Consider the following 26,156-nt stretch of genomic DNA (forward strand, 5'->3'; position numbering starts at 1 on the left):
CTATATGAAATATGAAGATTGTATGCTATTTCTATTACAGTATATTTATTTTCCTTTTTAACCCATTCCTATTACAACTTGAACTAAAATAATAGTTTAGTAAAGGTTTACAATATTTTATTTTGAAATGTTATGTATAATTGCCTTATTTAATTCCCTAGAAACAATAATTTTGTTTATAACATGTGAAAAATACTTTAGAAACTTTAATTTTAACAGTATTGTCAACCTCAATGGAAATAAAAAACGTTTTAAATATAAAGAATAAAATGTTAAAAATAGAGAGATGCTAGGAAGAAAAAAATATCATACTATATCAACACACCAAGTAAATAACAGTTTAATAGTTGGTGATCCACTGTTCCATTTGCATTATTTTTGTTTACTAATTAATTTTCATTTTACAATTGCTTCACAACTCCTAAAGTGATTCAATCTTTAGGCATACTGCTTCTAACACCATGAGCTTGTTTGAAAAATGAAAAATCATTTATATTTGAAAGGGAATGAAATATATTTGCAAACACAAATATGCTAAGTAGATAGATAGTAAGGGTTGAAGGAACCATATATATTTTTAAATTTATGATTCCATAGTCTTGTTATTTGCTCATGTCAAACAACACATGAATCAATCATACAGAAAGATTTCTAAAATTGTATTTTGTTATCAGAACTTTAAAATCAACACATTTCTAAAATTGCCATTTGCCTGTGGATTTTCACTGTTTTGTTCTGTGTTTGAGGAAAGTTCTATTGTAAGGAGGTCATACAGCAATGAATTCATAGCTGCTGACATTCTGAACTATTCCATTACAACAAGCCTGGAAATCTCTAATGCTAAATGTATACTGCTCATAAAAATTAAAGGATATTTTATCACTTCATATTCATTTTGAAATATCCCTTAATTTTTGTGAGCAGTATATTAATACTTTTTTATTCTAGCATAAAATTATTGAAAACTATTCAGCAGCTAGCAAGTTTTAAAAAAAAGACTAAGAATTAGGAGTCATGATATTTGAATTTTATTTTAAATTTTGCAAACTGTTGGGCAGATAAAATATATTATGCTCACTTTGTTAAAGATGGCACTGCCCAAATGGAAGCCTGTTGCGTAAGTGATATTAGTGTGTGTTGGGGGCAGGCTGTAGGCAGGCAGGATCCTTGTAGCCTGGGGCTTAGTTTTAGGACTAAGCCTTTCCCATCCTTTTTGATGTGGGGTGGTACAATCCCATCATGCCTCAGATAAGTGACTTTATATTAGAGACTTCCCTATTTTGTATATTGGATTAAAGGTTTTGATTTCTACACTATAAAATGGGGGCAGAACGGGAACTTGCTCTCTCTTGGTTCCTGAGATTAATATTAGAGGAGAGAGCAGAGAGGAGAGCAGAAGAAGACCATGTGGAGGAGGCCAGGAGAAGCAGCCAAGATGGCGGAGTGCTGAGGGAGAAGCGAGTTTGTGCAGAGTTTGTGCAGGGAGAAGGAAGGAGATGGGAAACAGAGGTGAATAAGTCTGGTGAGCTAGAAACCTTTGATTCTAGGAAACTCGAATAAGTCAGTAGCTTTGTGAGCACTGAATATGAGTGGGTTTTGGAGCCCGGTGTGTGTTTTTTACTTGCCCGCCGGGTGCAAGCTAGGATTAAAGATGATGGCCCATCAGTTTTTGGCTCCGTTGTTTCTTTACCGACTGTCCGAATCCAATGCTAACCTGCATGGGCCAGGCAGCTGTGATGGTAGCCCTGGCTACTGGCTTTACACAACCTTAGTTATTCAAACATGCCGGATTATTAGTAACTTTGTTATGTAAAATAAAGGGGCAGAGGAAAACAAGCTAAATAAAAAACATTTTTAACTTCAAAGGCATTCCAAAAAACATGCAACCAATACAACCTATGACTTTCCAAAACAGATACAGACTTTTCATATATTAAATCCCTGTTTTTTAACCACTGGTCAATGGAGCAGTGCTGGTCTGCCAGAAATGTATGAGATTATAAATGATCTTAGTCAAATTTGCTTATTCTCAGGGTAATTGCCACCTATCAGCCTGTATCATCAATGAAAATACTATTGAGGTTGTCTTTTGTGTCTTTGACACTTGGAATCTTGTTTTAACTCCTTTTGTACCATGCAGAGCATTTATAAGATATTCACAAAAGACAAAATGCATTCAAACTTGTAAGATATTTTCCCACCAAGGAAGAAAGAAAGACAGCCACAAAATGTGGACAAGCAAAAGCTTTATTTAGAGCGCATCCCTGGCGAGGTTCACTGGTCCGCAAGACAGGGGCCAGAGAAGTCGCTCAGCCTCTCCCTCTGGGGGGGGGGGGTTAATTTATAGTGTTGGTATGGTGGTGGCGGGTTGATATAACATGTTGAAATTTCTTTGGTTGACAGACAGTCGTTCTTTTTCAAAGTGCTCCTGGGCTGTTTCTTTGGGCGGGCATGGATGTGGGTGGTTCCAGCATAAGTCCCCGGACCTGGTTCCTCACGTGACATTTTCTCATTGCCAACTGACCTTACATTCTGACCTTTTATGTTAGATAGGGGTGCCACTATTTGTCTGGCTACTTCCTGCTGGTTAGGGGTGTCATGGGGAAGGGAGGTCAGAAGGAAGTGACTCTGAGGGGAGTTGTGTATATAGGTGTAGGAGCATCTGTTTGACCATGACTCAAGAAACCTTGTAGATGTGGCCCTGTAAGAATCTAACAAAAAAGAGCCAACATGAGTAATATGCTAATAATTAGAAGAGGACCTGGGATAGGGGCAACCCAGGTGAGAATGGGTGGCTGCCACCAGGACTTAAGTGGGTTGTAGGAAGAGAGGTTCTTGTGCAGTTTCTCTTGCAGATGGTTGAGGACATTGATGTTTTCCTCCACCAGGCTAGTCTCATTGATATAGTAACAACATTGCTCCCTGCTTTAGCTCACACTGGTGGCAAATTTCCAGTGGGAGGCACAGAAGTAACAGGAGGATCTGCAGGGCTCAACCTTTTGGTGATCCAAAGATGGGTGGGGCCCACTGATTCCAACTGACAGCGGTCCTGCATGGGGCCAAGCTTGAGGCAAGAGACATGGTACCAAGGTGTGTGCCCTAGGAGCTTGGCTGCAATAGGAGTAGTCATATTACTGTGTGGGGTCCCATTCACCTGGGCTGTAGGAAGCCAGGCTGCAGCTCCCTCAGAAGAACTCTGTCTCCTGGCTGGAGGGAGACCACTGGGTGTGCTTCATCTGGACCCCTTATGAGAAGAAGGGTCCAGTCCACATACTGCCTGAGAAGATGGCAGAGTAAAGACAGAAATGGAAGGTATGTGGCAAGAGGAGGGTGGTTGACAGGTAAGTTGTGATTGATTAGGAATGGTCTACCATAAACCAGCTCAAAGGGGCTGAGTCCAGTGGGGTTTCATGGGGTTGCCCTGATTCTGGTGAGTGCCATGGGGAGGAGGTTTCACCAAGAGAGTCTGGTCTCAATGGAGAGTTTAGTTAGCTGACCCTTCAGGATGCCATGGGCCTTCTCCACCTTCACCAATGACTGAGGGTGATAGGGTATATGGAGTCTCCAGGTAATGTTGAGAAAGGTGGCAACCTGCTGGACTATTTGGGCAGTGAAGGCCAGACCATTGTCTGACTGGATGGTAGTTGGCAGTCCAAACTGCAGGATGATATGTTCAATGAGAATGGAGGCAACGGTATCTGCCATCTCTCAAGAGGTGATAAAGGCTTCTATCCACTCTGAAAAGATATCAACAAAAGTTAAGAGATAATGGAGTTTTTTGTGAGGGGGCATATGAGTGAAGTCAATTTGTCAATCCTGGCCTGGCACATGCCCCCTCAGTTGATGAGTGGGGAAGTGGGGATGGAGTCCCCCTTGTGTAGTGGCTTTGGAACAGACAGCACATGCTGCATGTACCTTCTTGATAGTCTGCTGGAGGCCTGGGAAGAAAAATAGTGGTTGCAAGAACCGATAGAGAGCTTTTGGCCCTATGTGTAAGGAACAGTGGATATCAGAAAGGAGAGTTTCAGCCTTTCCTTGTGGTAGAACAATTCTATCTCTGAGAAATATCCATCCCTGGTTGCACACATCCCTACCCTTTCTGAGGAGGGTCTGTTCTTCCTCAGGAGTGTAGGAAGGTTTCAAGGAAATGGAGGGAAACATGGGAGGAGTGGAGGAGGTTCCTTGGGTGAGGTTTTGAGCCACCACGTCGGCTCGAGCATTTCTCAAGGCCACTGGGTCCTGAGAGGTTTGATGGCCCCTACAATGTACCACAGCCACCTCAGTGGGAAGCTGTAATGCCTGCAAAAGTTTAGAAATGAGGGTAGCATTGATTATGGGGGAGCCTTTCGTAGTGAGAAAGCCCCTTTCCTTCCAAGGGAAGAGTGGCTGTGGGTGATAAGAAAAGCATATTTAGTCAATATATATGGTTATGCATTTTTCCTCGGCCAGAGTGAGTGTCCGCGTGAGGGCAATCAGCTCTGCTTTCTGAGAGGTGGTGCCCTCTGGCAGCTAGCTGTTGAGTTTCTAGGGTGGAGGAGGTGGTGAGCACCACATAGGCCTCCTCCCATTGTCATTTTTTGGGGAACAGGAGGTGAAATTGTTGTAGGCAGGAAGGACCCAATAGAGACATTTGTGCTAAAGGAGGTCGGTGAGCCTGTGGGAGGAAAAGACAGAGATGGGTTGGGAAAGGGTTAGTTTAGTAGCCTCCATGGTGAGTTTAGCTGCTGCGCCCAGTGGCCGGAGGCAGGACTGCCAGCCTTTGATGGTGGTGTCCAATTGTTTAGAGAGGTATGCCACAGGGTGGTGTGTAGGCCCCACAGGTTGAGTCAGTACTCCAATTGCATTACCGTGCTTTTCATTAGTGAAAAGGTGGAAGTGGTGTTTGGGGTCAGGTGAAGCGAGAAGGGGAGAAGAGATGAGGGTGCCTCGCAGGGTAGAGAAAGCCCTTTTGACAGTGTTGGGGGATGTGAGAGGTCCCGTGGGAGTCTCTTTTGCAACCTCATAGAGGGGTTTGGCTAAGACAGCAAAATTGGGAATCCAGTACTGAAAGAAGTCTATTAGACTGAGGAAAGAAAGAATTTGATCCACGGTGGTAGGTGGCTGGAGACTGCAGAGGGTCTGAGTTTGATCTAGAGCAGGGATAGTCAATCTTTTTATAGCTACTGCCCACTTTTGTATCTCTGTTAGTAGTGAAATTTTCTAACCGCGCACCGGTTCCACAGTAATGGTGATTTATAAAGTAGGAAAGTAACTTTACTTTATAAAATTTATAAAGCAGAGTTACAACAAATTAAAGCATATAATAATAATTACTTACCAAGTACTTTATGTCAGATTTTCACTAAGTTTGGCAGAATAAATCTTTATAAAACAACTTACCATAGTTAAATCTATCTTTTTATTTATACTTTGGTTGCTCCGCTACCACCCAAAATAAAAGCTGGAACGCCCACTAGTGGGCAGTAGGGACCAAGTTGACTACCACTTTTCTAGAGTGAGACCTTGGTTGGTGGGGGTTAAGGCAATGCCCAGATAGACTACAGACTGAGAGTGAAGTTGAACCTTAGCATAGGCGACATGATATCCCTTCATGGCGAGGAAGTTAAGAAGGGTGGCAGTGTGTTTTCTTGAGATGGACAGGGAGGGGCTGCAGAGGAGTAGGTCATCTTCATATTATAAGAGGGTACTTGTCTTGAGATCACATGCAGCTAGATCCCAAGTAGCACCTGCTGAAACAGGTGTGGGCTGTTCCTGAACCCTGGAGTAGGACAGTTCACGTAAGCTGCTGGGCTGCATTAGTGTCTGGGTCAGTCCAAGTAGAGGCAAACAGAAAGTAAGAGTAAGGGTGTAGAGGAATGGGTAAAGAAGGCATCCTGAGATCTAGGACCGTGAAGTGAGTGGTGTCTGATGGAATGTGTGACAGTAATGTGTAAGGATTAGGGACTACTGGATGGAGGGAAACTACTGCCTCGTTGATTAGGCATAAGTCTTGTACGAGGTGATAAGCCCCTGAAGGTTTTTGAACTGAAAGGAAGGGGGTAATGCAGGAAGAGTCTGTGGGGATGAGTAAGCCTTGGTTCAAGAGGCAGGTAATTATTGGTTTAAGGCCCTGGCAGTGACTTGCTGAAATAAGGAACTGGGGCCTAGATAGAAATTGGGAGGGATTTTCAAGTGGATGTGAACGGGTGGGTGGTGGGTAGCTACCACAGGGATAGAACTGTCCCAGACTTGAGGGTTGACAATATCTGGTGGAATAGGGGATGTGATTGAGTTAGGGTGATCTGTGGTAGTAGGAGAGCCTTCAGTCAGGAGTGGTAGGAGTAGGTGGGAAGATGCTGTCAGCTGGATAGTGCTCCAAAACTTTATAGAATGTCCCAACCCAGGAGGGGTACAGGGCATGAGGGCATAACTAAGAAGGGGTGTGAAAAGGGGAATCCGTCCAAACTACATGTCAGGGGTGACATGCAAGGGGAAAAGAAGGAGTCCCATCCACTCCCATAACTGAGGCCTGTGAGGGAACTAGAGGTCCAGAGTGTGATGGTGTGAAGCCAGTTGCCGCAGCCACCATCACAACCACCTGGCCCATGCAGATTCGCATTGGATTAGGACAGATGGTAATGAAACAACGGAGCCAAAAACTGGTGGTCATCATCTTTAATCTTAGCTTGCACCCAGCGGGCAAGTAAAACACACACTGGGCTCCAAAACTCACTCATTCAGTGCTCACAAAGCTACTGACTTATCCAAGTTTTCTAGAATCAAAGGTATCTACCTCACCAGACTTATTCACCTCTGTTCCCCATCTTCTTCCTTCTCTCTGCACAAACTTTGCACAAACTGGTTTCTCACTCAGCACTCCACCATCTTGGCTGCTTCTCCTGGCCTCCTCCATGTGGCCTTTCTCTGCTCTCCTCTCTAATGCTAATCTCAGAAACTGAGAAAGAGCAAGCTCCCGGTCTGCGCCCATTTTATAGTGTAAAAATCAAAACCTTTAATCCAATATATAAAATAGGGAAGTCTCTAATACAAAGTCACTTATCTGAGGCATGATGGGAGTGTACCACCCCACATCAAAAAGGGTGGGAAAGGCTTAGTCCTAAAACCAAGCCCCAGGATACAAGAATTCTGCCTGCCCACAGCCTGCCCCCAACACACATTAATATCACCTGGGCGATGGGCTTCCATGTGGGCAGCACCATCTTTAACAAAGTGAGCATAATATATTTTATCTGCCCAACAGATGGCAAAACAGAGAAGATAACCCTCATGTCCACAAGAAATGAGATGGACTTACCCGCTATTACCCTGGGCTCGGTGAGCGTGATGGGGATCTTTGAGTCTGGGCTGCATCAATCATCCATGAGGCTGAGGAGTTCGAGCGATGAGCCCACCTGGCTGGCTTGGCCTCCCATTTAGGTGGCATGTCCTCTGTGTGGAGGCACCAGAGAAGAGCCTTTCATCCAAAGGCAGCAATCACTCCACCAGTGACTGGGCTGCTTGCAGTCAGGGCAGGGTTTAGTGGGTGGCCTTGGACAGGGGCACTGTTGGGCCCAGAGACCCTCTTTGCTGCATTTAAAGTAAGCTCCTAGAGGGGTTCCTCTTTGCAGCCTGGACTTGGGTCGGGCACCTCCTATGCCTTGTCCCTATTGCTCTGCCAGCCTCAGGGCTGCCACAAGAGCCTGGGTTTGGAGTATTACCTTCTTTTGCATGCAGGCCTGGTGAGCAGCCTCAGCCTTTTCCTCCTGACCATTAGAAGCTTTAAATGCCATGTTCATCAGGTCTCGGATAGGGGTTTGAGGACTGAGAATAAGAGGAGGAGGGCTCTTGGAGAACCTGGCACCCAGATCCAGCCAGAGATGCCAGAGCCAAAGGCAGAACAAGGCCTGGCCTCCCTGCAAGAAGACTGGGGCTGGGTCGTGGGGTCAGGAGCCCTGAAAACCTGGGTGGGGACCAATGGCCAGCAGAGGGCAGCCTGATGGGAAAGGGGCTTAAGAACACAGTGGAGAAGGGAGGGGCTCCTGGTCAGCAGTGGAGGGGGCTTTCTGGAGGGAAGAGACTCTAGCGGAAGAGGTCTGCAAAGGGACCAGAGAGGGGTCTCGAGAGAGGGGCGCCCCTGGGGGTCAGGCAGGAAGGGGAGAGAGTTCCTCAAGGGGGTCAGTGAAGGAGGAAAGATTAGGTGTGGAGAGTTTAGCTGAGGTTTCTCTGGCTAAAAAGGGCCTCCTCCATAGAACAGGGGCACAGAGATTAGGATGGGAGCGCAGATACTAGAAGTCCTGAATGTAAGGGATCTCCGACCATTTCCCAGTTCACTGGCAATAGGAATTGGTGAGGGTTTTAAAATCAAAAGTCCCTTCAGAAGGCCACCTGGTTTGATTATCCAGTGGGTTCTGTGGCCTGACCACGGTAAGAAGAAGAACAGTTTCTTCTTCTTTAGGGAGGGAGAGATTCTGGATAAGGCACCCCAGAGGTGCTTTATGAGCCAGGTTTAGATTTCTGTGCCCCTATGGCCGCCCTCAGCCTCAGAGTGATCAGAGATGAGAATTGTCATCCCGCAACTCAGTCTCTGACCACCAGATGGTCTGTTAAAGTAGGATGTCTTCATGGGCACACATGCCTCGGAATGGGTAGGAGATCCCTGACACAGCTGTGATTATGGACATGGAGTCTTGGAGGCAGAAAGAACTGAGGGGAGGCTGGAGACAGGGGACTTACCGCATCATGTGCAGAAGTGGGTGGGAGGTCAGAGGTCCTGTTCTTCCTCAGAAGGGAAGGGGAGAGGAGTGGCCCCCATAAGCTTCAAGCTCCTGCTGGGTTTCGACACCAAATGTGAGGTATTTTCCTGCTGAGAAAGAAAGAAAGCCACCAAGTGTGGAATAGCAAAAGCTTTATTTAGAGTGAATCCTGGGTGAGGATCACTGGCCCGCAGACAGGGGCCAGGGAAATTGTGCAACCTCCCCTGCCCAAAGAGTAATTTATACTATTAGTATGGTGATGATGGGTTGATATAGCATGGTGAAATTTCATTGACTGACAGACAGTTGTTCTTTTTCAAAGTGCTCCTGGGCCATTTCTGTTGGTAGGCATGGATGTGGGTGGTTCCAGCCAATGTCCCCAGACCTGGTTCCTCACATGACCTTCCCCCATTGCGAACCGGCCTCACAAAACTTATGTGGTATTCAATGCATCATACATGTGTAGTTGGGAAATCTAGCATCTATTTGCACCATGTTGGACTGTTATGCACAGTAAGATAAAACTTTATTCATTGCATATTTCTGTTTCCAGACAGGTAGATCACTGGTACCAAAGTCTAAAAAGGTTGAAAACTATCATATTAGATCACATAATACATTAAGGAATAGCAACAGGTGTTTAGTTCTGAGGACTTTGCCTTAGGGCTTTTGAAGCAGTTATCTCGTTACAGACAAGATTTCATTTGTTACACAGATTTAAAAATATACCAAGTCTGATATTCACTTCTTTTAAGTAAAACAGATTTTACAGGGAAAGTAGTTCAAAAGAAAAGTCAATGAAATAATCTTTGATATGGTAGCCAGCCTCCAAGATGGACCCCAATAATTTTCACCTTTAATGCAGTCCCCTCTCACATTAAGTAAGACTGTGTAACCAACAGTTTTTTTCAGAAGTGATGGTGCTTGACTTCTGGGGCAAGGTTATAAAAGACATTATGGCTGCTGTCTGACTCTCTCTCCCCAGGGTCACTTACCGTGAGCCAGCAGCCATTTAATGAGGACACACAGAGCCCTCTGGAGAGTCTATGTGGAAGGAAACTCAGAGCTCTCTACAGCAGCCCCTTGGATGTAAATCTCCCAGCCACCGTCAAGCCTTTGCAACTCCCACAGCCATTTTCACTGTAACTTTATGAAAGACCTTGAACCAGAACTGCCCAACCAAAAGATTTCAGGATTCTTTACTAACAGCAACTGAAAAATTATAAACATTTATTGTTATGTTATGCTGTTAAGTGTCCTGTAGAAACTTAGAAATTCTAAGATTATGAATGTTTATTGTTGTTCTATGCTGCTATGTTTTGGGTAATTTGTTTCACATCAATAGATAACTAATGTATCAGTTATACTATTATGGAAGTTGCATTTTCTCAAACATTGTAAGAATCATGAGAGGACTCTAAGGAGAAATGCAATTACTATTGCTTTCTTGATGACTTTATATCTGCAAAATGGATAACTGAAACAATTATCAGAGTAATGCAAAGTGCATTATTTGAATTTTTCACACATATTTTTGGGCAATAAGTACTCATCAATTTATCTTCAGTTTTCACTAATTTCACACTTTCTCCATCAAAAATTAATCATTTAATTCTTCTAAATGAATGTCCAGGCAACTACCAACAAGTTTTAGATACAATATGACACCCATGTATTTGTGAAACAGTATGTGTTTCAAGTGTAAAGGATATTTTTTTCCAGTGTCCAAAAATAACTTTTATTTCTGTGCTATTTCCTTTTTGCTTTACCTTGCCTTTTTACTTTATGAGTGAAAGGCTGCTAGTTATTTATCCTATATCCCTTTCCTTCTTCTCTCTTGGTACAGAGCCCTGATTTTATAGAAGGTGGCAATATACTTATCTGATATCCGTATTTCCTAGCTTCCTTTGAAGATAACGGTGACCTCTGAGATGAAAGCCAATGATTGGGTCTCTCAGAAGTCTATTTCTATTTGTCCTTTTTTTCTCCCTCTGCTACATATTACTATGTGTTTTTTTCTTTCTTTTTTTAAAATGAGTTTTAATGTCTGCACTTCAACCATCACCTTTTGAATGTAAACAAAGAAGAAATTTTATGTAAGGGCCAGCATTAGAAAAACAACAACTTATAGTTGGACCTCCATGTAATTCCTAAATTATTCACCTTCAAGCTTCTTTTGGTTGAAAAATAAAATTTTAAATTATTTGAGGTAGTATAATAATGTCTCTATTAATAGAGGTTCAACACAATTCCTAGCTGATATTCCACATATATATTTAGGCATAAAATATACATTATCTTTACCCATGGGTATAAATGATAGATAATAGATAAATAGATGATGATGATGATGATAGATAGATAGATAGATAGATAGATAGATAGATAGATAGATAGATAATAGATAGATAGATGATAGATAATAGATCTTTATATATCTATTTATATATGAAATTACATTGTAAATAGATTTTTTAAAATTTATTGAATTGACATGGTCACCGAACCAAACAGGTTTCAACTGTACAGCTCAATATAAAACCATCGAAACACCACATCATGCCCCCCAACCCCAAGCAAAATTTCTTTTCATTCCCATTCCACTCCATTTACCCTCCTAACTCCACCCCATCTTTTTCTCTAGCTGTCTCCACTCTGTTGTCTCTGTGTGTTATGCATATGCTTTTTTTTAACTAATCCCTTCACCTTTTTTGACCCAATCTCATCTTCCTTCTGACAGCTATCTATCCGTTCCCTGTGACCCTGCCTCTGTTTCTATTTTGTGCCTCAGTTTATTGTGTTCCTTAAATTCCACACATAAGTGAGATCATATGGTATTTGGTTTTTTTTTGCCTGACTTTATTTTACTTAGTATAATAATCTATAGGTCCATCAATATGGTCACATAAGATAATATCTACTTTTTTATGACCACGTAGTATTCAATTGTGTAAATGTACAACTTTTTTTTTTATCCATTTGTCCACTTACAGACACTTGGGTTGTTTTCAGATATTGGCTATTGTAAATAATGCTGCAAGAACATGGGAGTACATATCATCTTTTGGATTAGTGTTTTGGGATTTTTAGGAAATATTCTTAGAATTGGAAGATCTAGGACAATTTTTATTTTTTTTGAGGAAATGACATACTGTTTTTCACAGTGGCTGCACAAGTCTGCATTCCTACTAGCAGTGCAAGAGGGCTCCTTTTTTTCCACATCCTCACCAGCAGGTGTTGTTTGTTGATTTGTTGATGATAGCTATTCTGGCAGGTGTGAGGTATTAATTGTCATTTTAATTTACATTTCTCTAATGATACTGATGTTGAGCATTTTTTCATATGCCTGCTGGCCATCTGTATGTCCTCTTTGGACAAGTGTCTATAGAGGTCCTTTGCTCATTTTTTAATTGGATTTTTTGTTTTCCTGGTGTTGAGCTTTATAAGTTCTTTATAAATTTTAGTTATTAACCATTTTATCAGATGTATCTATAAATATGTTCTCTCAGTCATTAAGTTGACTTTTCATTCTGTTGATAGATTCTTTGGCTATGCAATTTTTTTTTTAGTTTGATGGAATCCCATTTGTTTGTTTTTTCCTTTTATTCACTTGCCTAAGGAGATATATTAGCAAAAATATTGCTGTGAGAGATGTCTGAAAGTCTACTATCTATGTTTTCTTCTAGGATTTTTTATAGTTTTAGGACTAGAATTATTATCCATTTTAAGTTTATTTTTGTGAATAGTGTAAGTTGGTGGTCTAGTTTCATTTTATTGCATGTACCTGTCCAATTTTTCCAACACATTTTATTAAAGAGACTGTCTTTATTCCACTGTATACTCTTGTTCCTTTGTCAAGTATTAATTGACCATAAAGGTGTGGGTTTCTTTCTGAGTTCTCTGTTCTATTCCTTTGCTCTGTATGCCTGTTCTTATGCCAGTACCAGTTTGTTTTGAGTACATGGCATTGTGGTATAGCTTGATATGAGGAAGTGTGATGCCTTCACTTCTTCATTTTCAAGACTATTTAAGCTATTCACATTCTCTTTTGGTTTCGTATAAATTTTTGGAATATTTGTTCTAGACCTGTAAAGTATGCCATTGGTATTTTAATAAGAATTACATTGAATATATAGATTCCTTTGGGTTGTATAGACATTTTAATAACATTAATTCTTTCTTTTTTAAATTAATTTTAATGGTGTGACATTAATAAATCAGGGTGCATATGTTCAGAGAAGACATCTCCAGGTTATTTTGACATTTAATTATATTGCATACACATCACCCAAAGTCAAATTGTCTTCTGTCACCTTCTATCTGGTTTTCTTTGTGCCCCTCCCCTCCCCCTCCCCCTTCCCTTTCCTCACCCCCCCCCCCTGTAACCACCACACTCTTGTCCATGTCTCTTAGTCTTATTTTTTATGTCCCACCTGTGTATGGAATCATATAGCTCTTAGTTTTTTCTGATTTACTTATTTCACTCAGTATAATGTTATGAAGTTCCATCCATGTTGTTGTAAATGATGCAATGTCATTGTTTCTTATGGCTAAGTAATATTCTATTGTACATATGTACCACCTTTTCTTTATCTAGTCATCTATTGAAGGGCTTTTGTCTGTTTCCATGTCTTGGCCACTGTGAACAATGCTGCAATGAATATGGGGCTGCATGTGTCTTTACGTACCAATGTTTTTGAGTTTTAGGGGTATATACGCAGTAGAGGGATTGCTGGGTCATATGGTAGTTCTATTTTTAGTTTTTTGAGAAACCACCACACTTTATTCCATAATGGTTGTACTACTTTACATTCCCACCAACAGTGGATGAGGGTTCCTTTTTCTCTACATTAATTCTTTCAATCTGTGAACATGGTATATGTCCCTGCTTCTTTGTATCTTTCTCAATTTCTTTTTTCAGTATCCTATAATTTTTCAAGTACAAGTCTTTCACATCCTTAGTTAAGTTTATTTCTAGGTAATTATTATTTTTTTGTTATTGCAATATTAAATCGTGTTGTCTCCTTAACTTCTCTTTTTGATAGTTTATTATTGATGTATAAAAATGGCACTGATTTGTGAATATTAATTTTGTATTCTGCAAATTTGCTGAATTTATTCATCAGGTCTAGTAGTTTTTTGGCAGAGACTTTAGGGTTTTCTATGTACAGTATCATGTCATCTGCAAACAGTGACAGTTTTACTTCTTTCTTTTCTAATTTGGATGCCTTTTTTTTCTGCTTCTTGTCTGATTGCTGTGGCTAGAACTTCCAGTACTGTGTTGAATAAGAATGGTGAAAGGGGGCACCCCTGTTTTGTTTCTGTTCTTTAGGGGATTGATTTAGTTTTTACCCATTAAGTATAATGTAGGTTGTTGGTTTGTCATATATGGCTCTTATTGTGTTGCAGTATGTCCCCTCTACCCCCCTTTGCTAAGTTTTGATCATAAATGGGTGCTATATTTTATCTAGTACTTTTTCTGCATCTATTGATCTGATCATGTGATTTTTATTCTTCTTTTTGTTTGAGTGATGTATGACATTTATTGATTTGCAAATATTGTACCAGCCTTGAATCCGCAAAATAAATCCCATATGATCATGTTGTATATTTTTAATGTATTGATGGATCCCGTTTGCTAATAGTTTGGTAGGAATTTTAGCATCTAGGTTCATCAGGGATATTGGCCTCCAGTTTTTTTTTTCTTTGTAGTGGTTTTACTTGGTTTTAGTATTAAGATAATGCTTGTTTTGTAAAATAAACTTGGAACTCATTCCACTTCTTGACTTTTTTTGAAATAGTTTGCGAAGGATAGGTGTTAGTTCTGCTTTGAATGGTTAGTAAAATTCACCTGTGAAGCCATCAGTCTGGTATTTTTATTTATTGGAAGTTGTTTTTTTTATTACTGCTTCAGTTTTATTCGTTGTGTTTGGTCTTCTCAGGTTTTCTTATTCTTCATGATTTAGTTTTGGAAAATTGTATGTTTCAAGGCATTTATTTATATCACCCAGGTTGTCCAAATTGTTAGCATATAGTTCTTTGTAGTATTTTCTTACAATCCTTTATATTTTTGTGATGTCAGTTTTTACTTCACCTCTTTCATTTCTAATGTTATTTATTTGGGTCCCCTTTCTTTTTTCTTGATGAGTTTGGTTAAAGATTTGTCAATCTCATTTACTTTTTCATAAACACAGTTCTTAGTTTCATTAATATTTTGTATTGTGTTTGTTTGTTTTTTTAGTATCTATGTCATTTATTTCTTCTCTGGTCTTTATTATTTCTTTCTTTTACTTCTTCTGGGCTTTATTTGTTTTGTATTTTTTTTTCTAGTTCTTTTAAGAGCAGGGTTAGATTGTTTATTGGAGCTTTTTCTTGCTTCTCAAAGTATGCCTGTATTGCTAGGAACTTCTCTCTCTGGACTGCTTTTGCTGTATCCCATAGATTTTGGGTTGTTTGTTTATTTTTATTTGTTTCAAGGAAATTTTTTATTTCTTCATTGAGCTCATTGTTAACCCATTTGTTATTTAATAACATATAATTTAGCCTTTAAGTGTTTGAAAGTTTTTCAGTTTTTCTATTGAAGTTGATTTCTAGTTTCATGCCCTTGTGCTCTGAGAAGATTCTTGATATGATTTCAATTTTTTAAAATTTATTGAGACTTCTTTTGTGTCCTAACATGTGGTCTATCTTGGAAAACATTCCATGTGCACTTCAAAAGATTGTTTCATTTGACACTTTGAGTGAAATATTCTGAAGCTATTAATTAAATTTAGTTGAACTAGTGTGTAATTTAAGGCTGCTGTTTCTTTGTTAATTTTCTGTTTGGAGGAGCCATCGATTGATGTCAGTGTGGTATTAAAATCTTCTACTCTGACTACATTGCTGTTGATCTCTCTATTTATTTCCATCAAAATCAGCTTTATATATTTAGGTGATCCTATGTTGGGTGTGTAAATGTTTACACTGGTTATATCTTCTTGTTGAATTTCTCCCTTTATTATTATATAATGAGCTTCTTTGTCTCTTACAAAAAAGCCTTTGTTTTAAAGACTATTTTGTCTGATATCAGTATTGTAACCTCACTTTTTTTTTTTAATTTCCATTTGTATGGGATGTACTTTTTCATTTCTCCACACTCAATCTATATGTATCTATTTTCTGAGGTGGGTTTTTTATAAGCAACATATATGTGGGTCATGTTTTCCTCTTCATTTAGCTCTTTTGTTTGGAGCATCTAATCCATTTACATTTAAGGTTATTGATATAAACTTATTTATTGTAATTTTAATCTTTAAATTTATAGTCCTCTTTCTCTCTACTTTTTTTTCTTTCCTCTTCTTGTAACAGGCCCTTTAACAGTTTTTGCAATACTGATTTGTTGGTAACGAACACCTTTAGCTTAATTTTTTTCTGTGAAGTTCTTTATTTCTCCTTCAATTTTAAATGATAGTTTTGCTGGGTTGAGTAGTCTTAATTATAGGTTATCATTTTTCATCACTTTAAAAATTTTCTGCCAATCTCTTCTGGCCTGTAGAGTTTTATTAAGAAATTAAATGATAATCTATGGGGTTCTTCTGTAGCTAATTAATGCTTTTCTCTTGCAACTTTTAGGATTCTTTCTTTTCTTTAAATTTTGACATTTTAATTGTAAAGCGTCTTGGTGTGAGCCTTTTTCACTTCATCTTGATTGAGACTTTCTGTGCTTCCTGAACTTGTGTGACTCTTTCTTTTACTAGGTCAGGGAAGCTTTCAGCTATAATTTCTTCAAACAAGTTCTCTATTCCTTATTTATTCTCTTCTCTTTTAGGTACCCTTATGATGGGGATGTTGTTTTGCTTGATGTTGTCACAGAAGTCTCTTAGACTTTTCTCAGTCTTCTTAAGTCTTTTTTCTTTTGACTGCTTTGCTTGTTTGCTTACTGTTATCTTTTCCTCTAAATCATTGATTCCAATTCTCCACTTCATCTAACCAACTATTGATTTTTTTCTAGGGCAGTCCTTATTCTAAGGCATATTATATTCATCATTTCTTAATAGTTCTTTATATGGTTTCTATGTTTTTTTTAATGCTTACTATCTGTTTGTTTAGATTCTCACTGAGATTACCCATTATTATCCTAAGACCTTGAGCATCCTTATAACCATTGTTTTTAAACTCTTCATCTTGTAGTTAGGTTGCTTCCATCTCATTTATTTTTTTTCTGGGGCTTTTGTTTTTTTTTTATTTAGGAGATATATATATATATATATATATATATATATATATATATATATCACTTATTTTGTCTGTGTATTAGGTAGCTCTGCTCTGACTCCAAAACTTGTGATGTCTTAATGAAGAAGGTGTCTTGTTGACCTCAGGAGTACTAACCTCCAGGCCACTTGAGCTCCTTGCTCTGTAAATATTTGTTGTGGTTTTTATGTACCATCCTGTTGTAAAGGAGTCTTAAATGCTGTTGGCCTTTTCATGGGTAGACTTAACCTTTGAGGCTGGCGGTTCTAAAGGTCAACTTTGATCACTGTATGTGATGCTGTGCAGTGGCTGTCCCCTGGCTCAGAGTTATTCTCAGCAGGGTCTGATGCCTGCTGGATACCCTTTGGTGTGTCCACTTGTTTGACTAGTTGGTTCTAGTGCTGGTGTGGTCTGAAACCCACTATTAGTTTTATTGGTTCTGACTCCTCTTTGGCAGGGTTCAGGTATGGATCAATGTCAGATATTGTTTGTAACCAGTCATGGGTACCTGTCTGGAGCTACCACTATGTTCAGAGTTTGTGGCTATGTATATATTGGAAATGTCAACCTGTATATCAGGGTCTACTTCCTCCTACTTATAGCTTATAGGGAAGCTCTGTGAAAGCACCCAAGCTTCTTAACATTTGTCTGCACTTGTCAGCTGCTCTACCACCCCTTTACTGTTTTCTGGTCTTCTCACAGAGCCTTCTGCAGAATGACTGTAGAGTGAGCTCAGACTGGCTTCACACCACAGACCCTTCCACTGGATACAAACTTGGTAGCAGGGAAGCTGAGGTTGGAAGAATGTTAGTGGAACATTCCCCTTACATGGGAATCTCTTGGGCAGGTACTTGGTATGGGTAAAGTGGTCCTTACTCCAGAACTTAATCCCTCAACCACTTCTGAATATTCCAGTTCTATTTCCCCTTGGAGGGGTAAACATCAGGTTAAAGTTGAGTGGGGCTGGCAGTTATACTCTGTAGAAATTCGCTCAGCTGGGAACTCACTGGTTGGGGGGAGGGGATTGAAAGAGTCTCTCACTAGGGTATTTGTGTCCCAGACCACAAGAGTGGGCTAAGCCATTTATGGGTGCCTGACAATAGACTCCAATGAACTCATACTTTGAATGAATGTCTGAGTTCTAAGCATCTTGCCCTTTTGTCTGTGGAACTGAGCCCAGAAAATCAGTGTATCGGGATTTGGCAGGGCTAATTGAAACAGCTTCCTTTTGAGGGTAATGCCTGCAGTTTTGCAGAAAAGTAGAGGGTACTTCTTTGCCTTCCTGGTGTAGTTTGGGCTGAGCTCTCAGAAGAGGCAGGAGTCAATACCTCCACTGTGTAGTTTTCACATACCCCTGTACCCACTCATCTGTCTTGTAGACCAAAGCTTCCCCAGGATGATAGCTTAGGAAGTTCGGTTTCTCTGTGCAGTTTTCTCTCTCAGTGTTCTATGTGCTTACTGTGGGCAAGGCCAGGTCCTCATGTCTAGTCTCTGCAGTCACTCTGCTCTCTCAGTGTTGTGCTTTCTTTCCACAGCCCCACCAACTTTCCCCTTTGGGGATGGGTGCATCAACCTGTAGAAGGGGGCTAGGACCACTTCCTGTCTCCTGAGTAGCAGAAGTTGTGCATAATGGGAGATAGGAGTTGTGTCTTTATGATGCCTCCACACTCCACAGCTCCAGCTTGTCTAACTCCCAGTTGAGAGCTTCCTGAGATGACAGGCACTCTGCTCTCTCAGCTTTCAGTGCTTTCTTTTCAATGCCCCTCCAACTTTCCTCTTTGGGGACAGTGCATGTGGGCCTGTAGAAGGGGAGCTGGGACTGCTTCCCTTCCCCAGTGTAGCAGGGGCTTTGTTCACCTCTTAGATAGGAGCTAAGACCAACGCCGGCATGATGACTTGAAACATTCCTGCCCCAGCCCCCCATCTGGTTGCTGGACAAAAGCTTCTCAGGATAGAGCTGTGTACAAGGCATGGGGAAGATTGGCCCTCTTTTCAGAGCCCCTTAATTTAGTCATTGTCTGTGTCTCCGCTGAAAATTTCCCCAGAAAAAGGACATCACAAAAGATACTGCTATGGCTGAGCACGGCAGAGTGTCCCACTAGCATTCTGGGACAGGATGTGCACTCCCGTAGCTGTGACAAAAGAAGTGTGGATGGTTGGAGAGTGTTACAGAAATATAATGTTATAGTAATTAAATATATAGAAATATAGAAAAATATAGGAGATAGACAGAAATAAGTTAGGATATAATATTAAAAGCCATTAAGGCAAATGAATAAGAATAGGCTGTCTGGACAGGAACTAATTTGGTATATACAGATATTATAGGCAGACTATGCTTTTTGTGCAGGGTCCAGTTAGTATGTCTGTGAAGTTATATATAGATAAAAAGTGACCTGATGTAACAACTCTGTAGATTAAGATAAAAGAGAAGCTTCCTGCTAGGAATTCCCTAAAAGTGATTTGTTGTGACAATTCTGTAGATTAATATAAAAAATGTACTCCCTGCTAGGAACTTCCAAAAAGTGGCTATGGGATAATCTATGATAATCCCATAGATTAACACCTGTTAGAAGGTTTATGCCAGAAAAAGGTACTAATGCCGAGGGGCCCCCTGTTGCAGTCAATTGTCCAGACTTCAATGTTGAATGTGGACTATTTCCATGCTGCTCTTTCCAAGGACAGCCAAGAGGAGAACATCAACGGGGCCTCATTAATCTGTACCCAGGCATGCCATAAGGATTTGTGAGTAATAAACTGCCTGTGTGATTCTTGCAACTAACTTGTGTGTCGGCCATGTCTTTCCTCCAGTGGCAATTGGTCTCAGTACCAATAAGTAAAATCCTCATAGTCGCCTCTAGAATAGTCTCGAAGAGGTTGCCATCCCTGCTGATAAGCAGAAGTGTCCCACTTCATGGAGCAGTTGAATTGGTGACACCTGATAGATGTAGAGCTCAGGCTCTACTGGGACACAGAGGTAACATCTGGAACTTGATTTTTACCTCCAGACACAATGTGCTATGCTATGCAGGCTCCTCTTTTCATCACTGTTGTTCTGTGCTGGGGAATCCTAGTGTGGGTTTGAGATCCTTCACTCTCTTAGGGTGAGGTAGCTTCCTGAACACAAAACAATATCATTCCGGCTTTCTTTGAAATAATAGTTCATATTTTTCATTTTCTTATTAAGTTGTTTTTATTATTCTATGGTAATCATTTTATATTAAAACTACAAATCTTGATTCAATTGAGAATTAGAAATATATCTCTGTAACATTTATACTATTTTTAGTATAATATAATTGAATATATCAATCTTCTGCTTTATGGTTTGTGGTTTGACTTTATTTTTTATTTAGAAATTATCCTCTAACCAAAATTAAATAGTGTAGGTCTATAATTAATCTAAAAAATTAATATAAAGTAACAAGAAAACAACAAATTTATTTTTGTAAGCATATAGGTAATCATTTTTCCCCCAGAAATTAATCTTTGTACTCTAATTTCTCCCCACTGATCTGAAATACCACTTATTTTATTAATTACATTTTTAGAGATTTTTATGGTCATTTTCTTGGATCTTGATTCTATCCATTTACTTAATTTTCTATCTCTGAACAATAGCACATTATTTTAAATACTATAGGTTTCTAATTAGCATAAGTAATTATAGAAAATTCTTCTTCCTTGTTCTTTCCAGAATTTCTTGATTATTTTTGACTTTTTGATCATATAAATTATAAAATCAGTTTGTCAAAATCTTATTTATGAGCTTGAAATGGCATTGTGCCCATAGATGGATTTGGGGAATATGAACACTTTTTGTAATATTATATTTTTTGTTATAAATGTCAATTAATATATTTAGTTTTTTTAATCCTTTAAAACATTTTTGAAGTTGTCTTCATAAAATTATGAACATAGTTTATATTTGACATATTTTAAATTTTTTGTTGCATTCATAAATTGTATCTTAGTTTTGATTTGTTTTCTTTCTTTGCACATGCAATGTTAAATAGAAAATGTGGTATCAAGCATTTTGTTGTTACTAACTAAAGTAATACTTAGTATTTTTATGCATTGAATTAATGTTTATTATAACTTTTTGGTAGTTATTCTTTCCAGGTTGAACAAGTGCATTTCATTTCTAGTATGTGGGATATTTTTAAAAGCTTGTTTGTGAATACTTTTTATCAGAAATTTATATCTATGTTTATTATTGAGACTGGACTCTGATTTTTTTTTTAATCTAACAGGTTCTATAACTAAAGTTTCACTATGTCTGACACAATGAGTTGTGGAGTTTCTTTTCTTTTTTTCTTCATACTGGATTAGACAAGCCTGTTCTCTGAATATTTGGTAAAGGCCAGTTAAAATTCTTGAGTTAACAATTTTTATGTAATATTTACATTTAAAAAATACATTAGAAAGACCCCATATAGATAACTCCTACACAAAATTTGAACATAAATATAGGTTATTATATCCAATTTTAATTCCCCAGTTAGCTTACTCTTTGATATTATTCCCTACTCTGAGAACTGTGGTTACAGTCAGTATCCTCCTATCTTTGCACCTCCTTGAGCTGCCTACTCTGACATTTAATCTGATGCTTGTCTTACCAGTGCATCCAGGCCTCAAATATTTGGCTCTATTAAAAGTGACTACTCCCTATAACTCTATGTATGCAAATATTTACTACTGTTTTGGAAGCACCTATGTTGGGAGACATTGTGAATAAATATGTAAGACAGGCTATGCTAAAAGGACTAGTAGATTCTGTCCATTGTAGTGTAACATCTGGCTTCATTTTATAAATAATTTAATTGGTAAGTGGCTGACGGTAGCATATAGTGTGATCATTTTCCAGAAAACATTTTTAAAATTTAACTTTTATCTTTAAGACTTTAGTACTCACACTTAGGCACTATATTAGAGATGTATTTAGTGAGAAAGTATTTAGGGATTGAAAAGTCCTGACAGTTCTCAAACAGCAATGATCTACATTATGCAAGCTGTCTGATCTACATTTCAGGAATCCTTACATTGTTAGCAAGTTCAGTAATACAACCTAAAGCTTGATTTTCCAACTTATAACAGAGTATTTTAAAGGTGAACAACATAAAAAATATTAAGGTGTTACTTTTCTTCATGGTTTAGGGTTTTATAGGTTATTTTATTTTATTATTATTATTTTTTTTTGTATTTTTCTGAAGCTGGAAACGGGGAGAGACCGTCAGACAGACTCCCGCATGCGCCCGACCGGGATCCACCCCGCACGCCCACCAGGGGCGAAGCTCTGCCCACCAGGGGGCGATGCTCTGCCCCTCCAGGGCGTCGCTCTGCCGCGACCAGAGCCACTCTAGCACCTGGGGCAGAGGCCAAGGAGCCATCCCCAGCGCCCAGGCCATCTTTGCTTCAATGGAGCCTTGGCTGCGGGAGGGGAAGAGAGAGACAGAGAGGAAGGAGGGAGGGGGTGGAGAAGCAAATGGGCGCTTCTCCTATGTGCCCTGGCCGGGAATCGAACCCAGGTCCCCTGCAAGCCAGGCTGACGCTCTACCGCTGAGCCAACCAGCCAGGGCTATAGGTTATTTATATTGTTTATACTGAATATAACTTTGATTAATAAAGGAATCTGAATGTTATTTTGAAAAGCCAATATTCACTCATTTTGTCTTGCAATTTAATGATGTAAGTATAAAAGATAGGCATAGATTTGTAGCTAGAGCACAAAATATAATTCCCTTACAAAAAAGTTTTGTTTGCATAATTGCCATTTTAGTCATAATTGTGTTCCCTATTTGATGAAAGGGGGAGACGAAAAACAGAAAAGGGAGAAATTGTAATAATTAATAGCACAAAGTATGGGGTCACATCAATTGGGTAAGAATCCTGGCTCCATACTATCATATAACAAGTTATCACACCTCATTCTGCATCCATTTCCTCCTGATCTGCAAATTTGGATTTACGTATAATGCTAACCTCCTAAATATGACTGCATGAATATTAACTCTAAGAACATTTAAAATTTTTGGCATGCCATTTTTAAGTAATTTCTGCTCTTATTGTTATTATTATTATGTGATTATTATTGACATTGCTATTAATACTTTTTTTAAGTGAAAGGAGGGGAAATACTGAGACAGACTCCTGCATGTACCTTGAATGGGATCTACTTGGTAACCCCAGTCTGGGGCTGATGCTCAAATCAACTGAGCTATTTTTAATGCCTGAGGCTGATGCACTTAGACCAACCAAGCTATCCTCAGTGCCAGGGCTTGACACTTGAACCAGTGGAGCCACTGGCAGCAGAAGGGGAAGAGGGAGAGAAAAGAGGAGGGAGGGAAAGAGAAGCACATGGTCACTTCTCTTGTGTGCCCTAACCAGGAATTGAACAAGGGATGGGCATATGCCAGGCCTATGCTCTATCCAGCCAGGGCTCTGATTACTTTTTTATTTAATTATCTAGCTATCAGAAAAATTACTAAGTCAAGCTGCATGTAACTATATCATGTTTAAAACTAGTTATATAATACTGATTTGCATAAATTTAACAAAATATACTTAACTGTTCTATTATTCATAAGCATTCAAGGTTTTTTTTTAATATCTGAAATAATGTAGCATTGGACATCTTAGAATTTTATGCTGATGGGACAATCTTATGAAAGTATATAAATTCACAAGCAATTTCACTGCAGTGAAAAGTGTATTATGTTAAAATATACAAGTGCTTCAAAACATAAATCAACTCTATTTGTAATCCCACCCCCAAGAAATAAACCAATTCAAAGTTTTTCTACATTTTGACCCTTTGCTATGACATTATTTTTAGGGAAGCTTCACTGAAGAGAAATGCTACTAAGTTACTTGAGAGAAGCAGTATTTTAGGTACTTAAACATTACTAATGGATAAATATAAATAATTATTCACTAAAGGTCAATAATGATGACAAGAAAAATTCAATTTTTAGGTGTAGGAAAATAGACATAAATAAAGCAACATGCTGAAGTCAACACAAATTTTATATTATTTGAAAATTGTTTACATCAAACATTTTCTAGAATTTTCAGTTTATTTAAAGCTAAACTCTAAACATGTCAATATTATATCATTGGAAAATCCTCAGAAAATGTAATAAGTCCTTCACATTTTTATAGCTAAAATAAAAAGTTATGAACTTGATGCCAATTTACTTAGACAAATAATTAATATATTAAATAACCTGAACTAAAAGGAGTTGATTAACTAGTGAATGCCTCTAATAAAAAGACTATTAGTTATGTGTACTGGGTCTCTTGCCTGCCGTAACATATCCCACAACTTAAAGGTAATGACCTGAATAAGGACATATTTGATATATTTACAAAAGGTGTTAATGATCAGAATTGATGACAAAATTAAGATATAATTTAGATATGCATAATGAAGTGAATATGTGATTTAATTTAATAACATGCATGTAAATACTTGAAAACTCATTCTCAAAAATAACTGCAAAATTCTCAAAGAAGATGAATAAGAAAAAAGATGTTTTAAAAATAGTATATTTAATAATTTATTTTATAATTATTTATTGTCTTTCCATTATATACTAAATATTGATAGAACAATAGCCTAATATGATTAAAGACTAGAAATTATGAATTAATTCATAGTTAAATTATTTATGACTAGTCATATATAGATGAGATGATTTACTCCAAGTAGATTTTCTAAATTCTTAAAAATACTGAGATATCTTAATTGTTATATAAAAAGTAAAGATGCCTTTCTTAAATTCAAGGAACTTACCAGGGTGTTGACTAAGGAATTCCAAGGATTTGAACTCTGTTCCTTGAAGGATCATTAAAAGAATTGAGTGTTTAACTTGGAGAAATATGTATCAGGACTATGGAGAAACTCTCCTAATTTTTACTTTTCAAAATCAGTAATAAAAGAGGAATATACTTATTGTCAAGAAGAAAATGATGCCTGACCAGGTGGTGGCACAGTGGATAGAGAGTCAGACTGGGATGCAGAGGACCCAGGTTTGAGACCCGAGGTCGCCAGCTTGAGCACGAGCTCATCTGGTTTGAGCAAAGCTCACCAGCTTGGATCCCAGGTCACTGGCTTGAGCAAGGGGTTACTCGGTCTGCTGTAGCCCCCCAGTCAAGGCACATATGAGAAAGCAATCAATGAACAACTAAGGTGTCGCAGAGAAAAATTAATGATTGATGCTTCTCATCTCTCTTCATTCCTGTCTGTCTGTCCCTGTCTATTCCTTGCTCTGATTCTCTTTCTGTCTCTGTAGGAAAAAAAAGAAGAAGAAAATGATCAACATAAAGTTTTTAATAAGTGGTGAAATATTGGTGGTGTTAAAAAAACAGACTGAATTTTTTTTTCTTTTTTTTTTTTTCACACTTTTTTTTTTTTTTTTTTTTTTTTTTGTATTTTTCTGAAGCTGGAAACGGGGAGAGACAGTCAGACAGACTCCCGCATGCGCCCGACCGGGATCCACCCGGCACGCCCACCAGGGGCGATGCTCTGCCCCTCCGGGGCGTCACTCTGCCACGACCAGAGCCACTCTAGCGCCTGGGGCAGAGGCCAAGGAGCCATCCCCAGCGCCCGGGCCATCTTTGCTCCAATGGAGCCTTGGCTGCGGGAGGGGAAGAGAGAGACAGAGAGGAAGGAGGGGGCGGGGTGGAGAAGCAAATGGGCGCTTCTCCTATGTGCCCTGGCCGGGAATCGAACCCGGGTCCCCTGCACGCCAGGCTGACGCTCTACCGCTGAGCCAACAGGCCAGGGCTTATTTTTTTTTCTTAAAAACTAATTTGGTCCTTGTCTAGATTGACCAGGCGGTGGCACAGTGGATAGAGCGTCGGACTGGGATGCGGAGGACCCAGGTTTGAGACCCTGAGGTTGCCAGCTTGAGTGTGGGCTCATATGGTTTGAGCAAAGCTCACCAGCTTGGACCCAAGGTCACTGGCTTGAGCAAGGGGTTACTTGGTCTGCTGTAGCCCCCCAGTCAAGGCACATATGAAAAAACAATCAATGAACAACTAAGATGCTGCAATAAAAAACTGATGATTGACACTTCTCATCTCTCTCCGTTCCTGTCTGTCCCTATCTATCACTCTTTCTGACTCTGTCTCTGTAAAAAAACAAAAAAGCAAAGACAAACAAAAAACCCCCACGAATTTGGGATTCAT

The sequence above is a fragment of the Saccopteryx leptura genome, chromosome 6 (genome assembly GCF_036850995.1).
Source record: "Saccopteryx leptura isolate mSacLep1 chromosome 6, mSacLep1_pri_phased_curated, whole genome shotgun sequence".
NCBI lineage: Eukaryota > Metazoa > Chordata > Mammalia > Chiroptera > Emballonuridae > Saccopteryx > Saccopteryx leptura.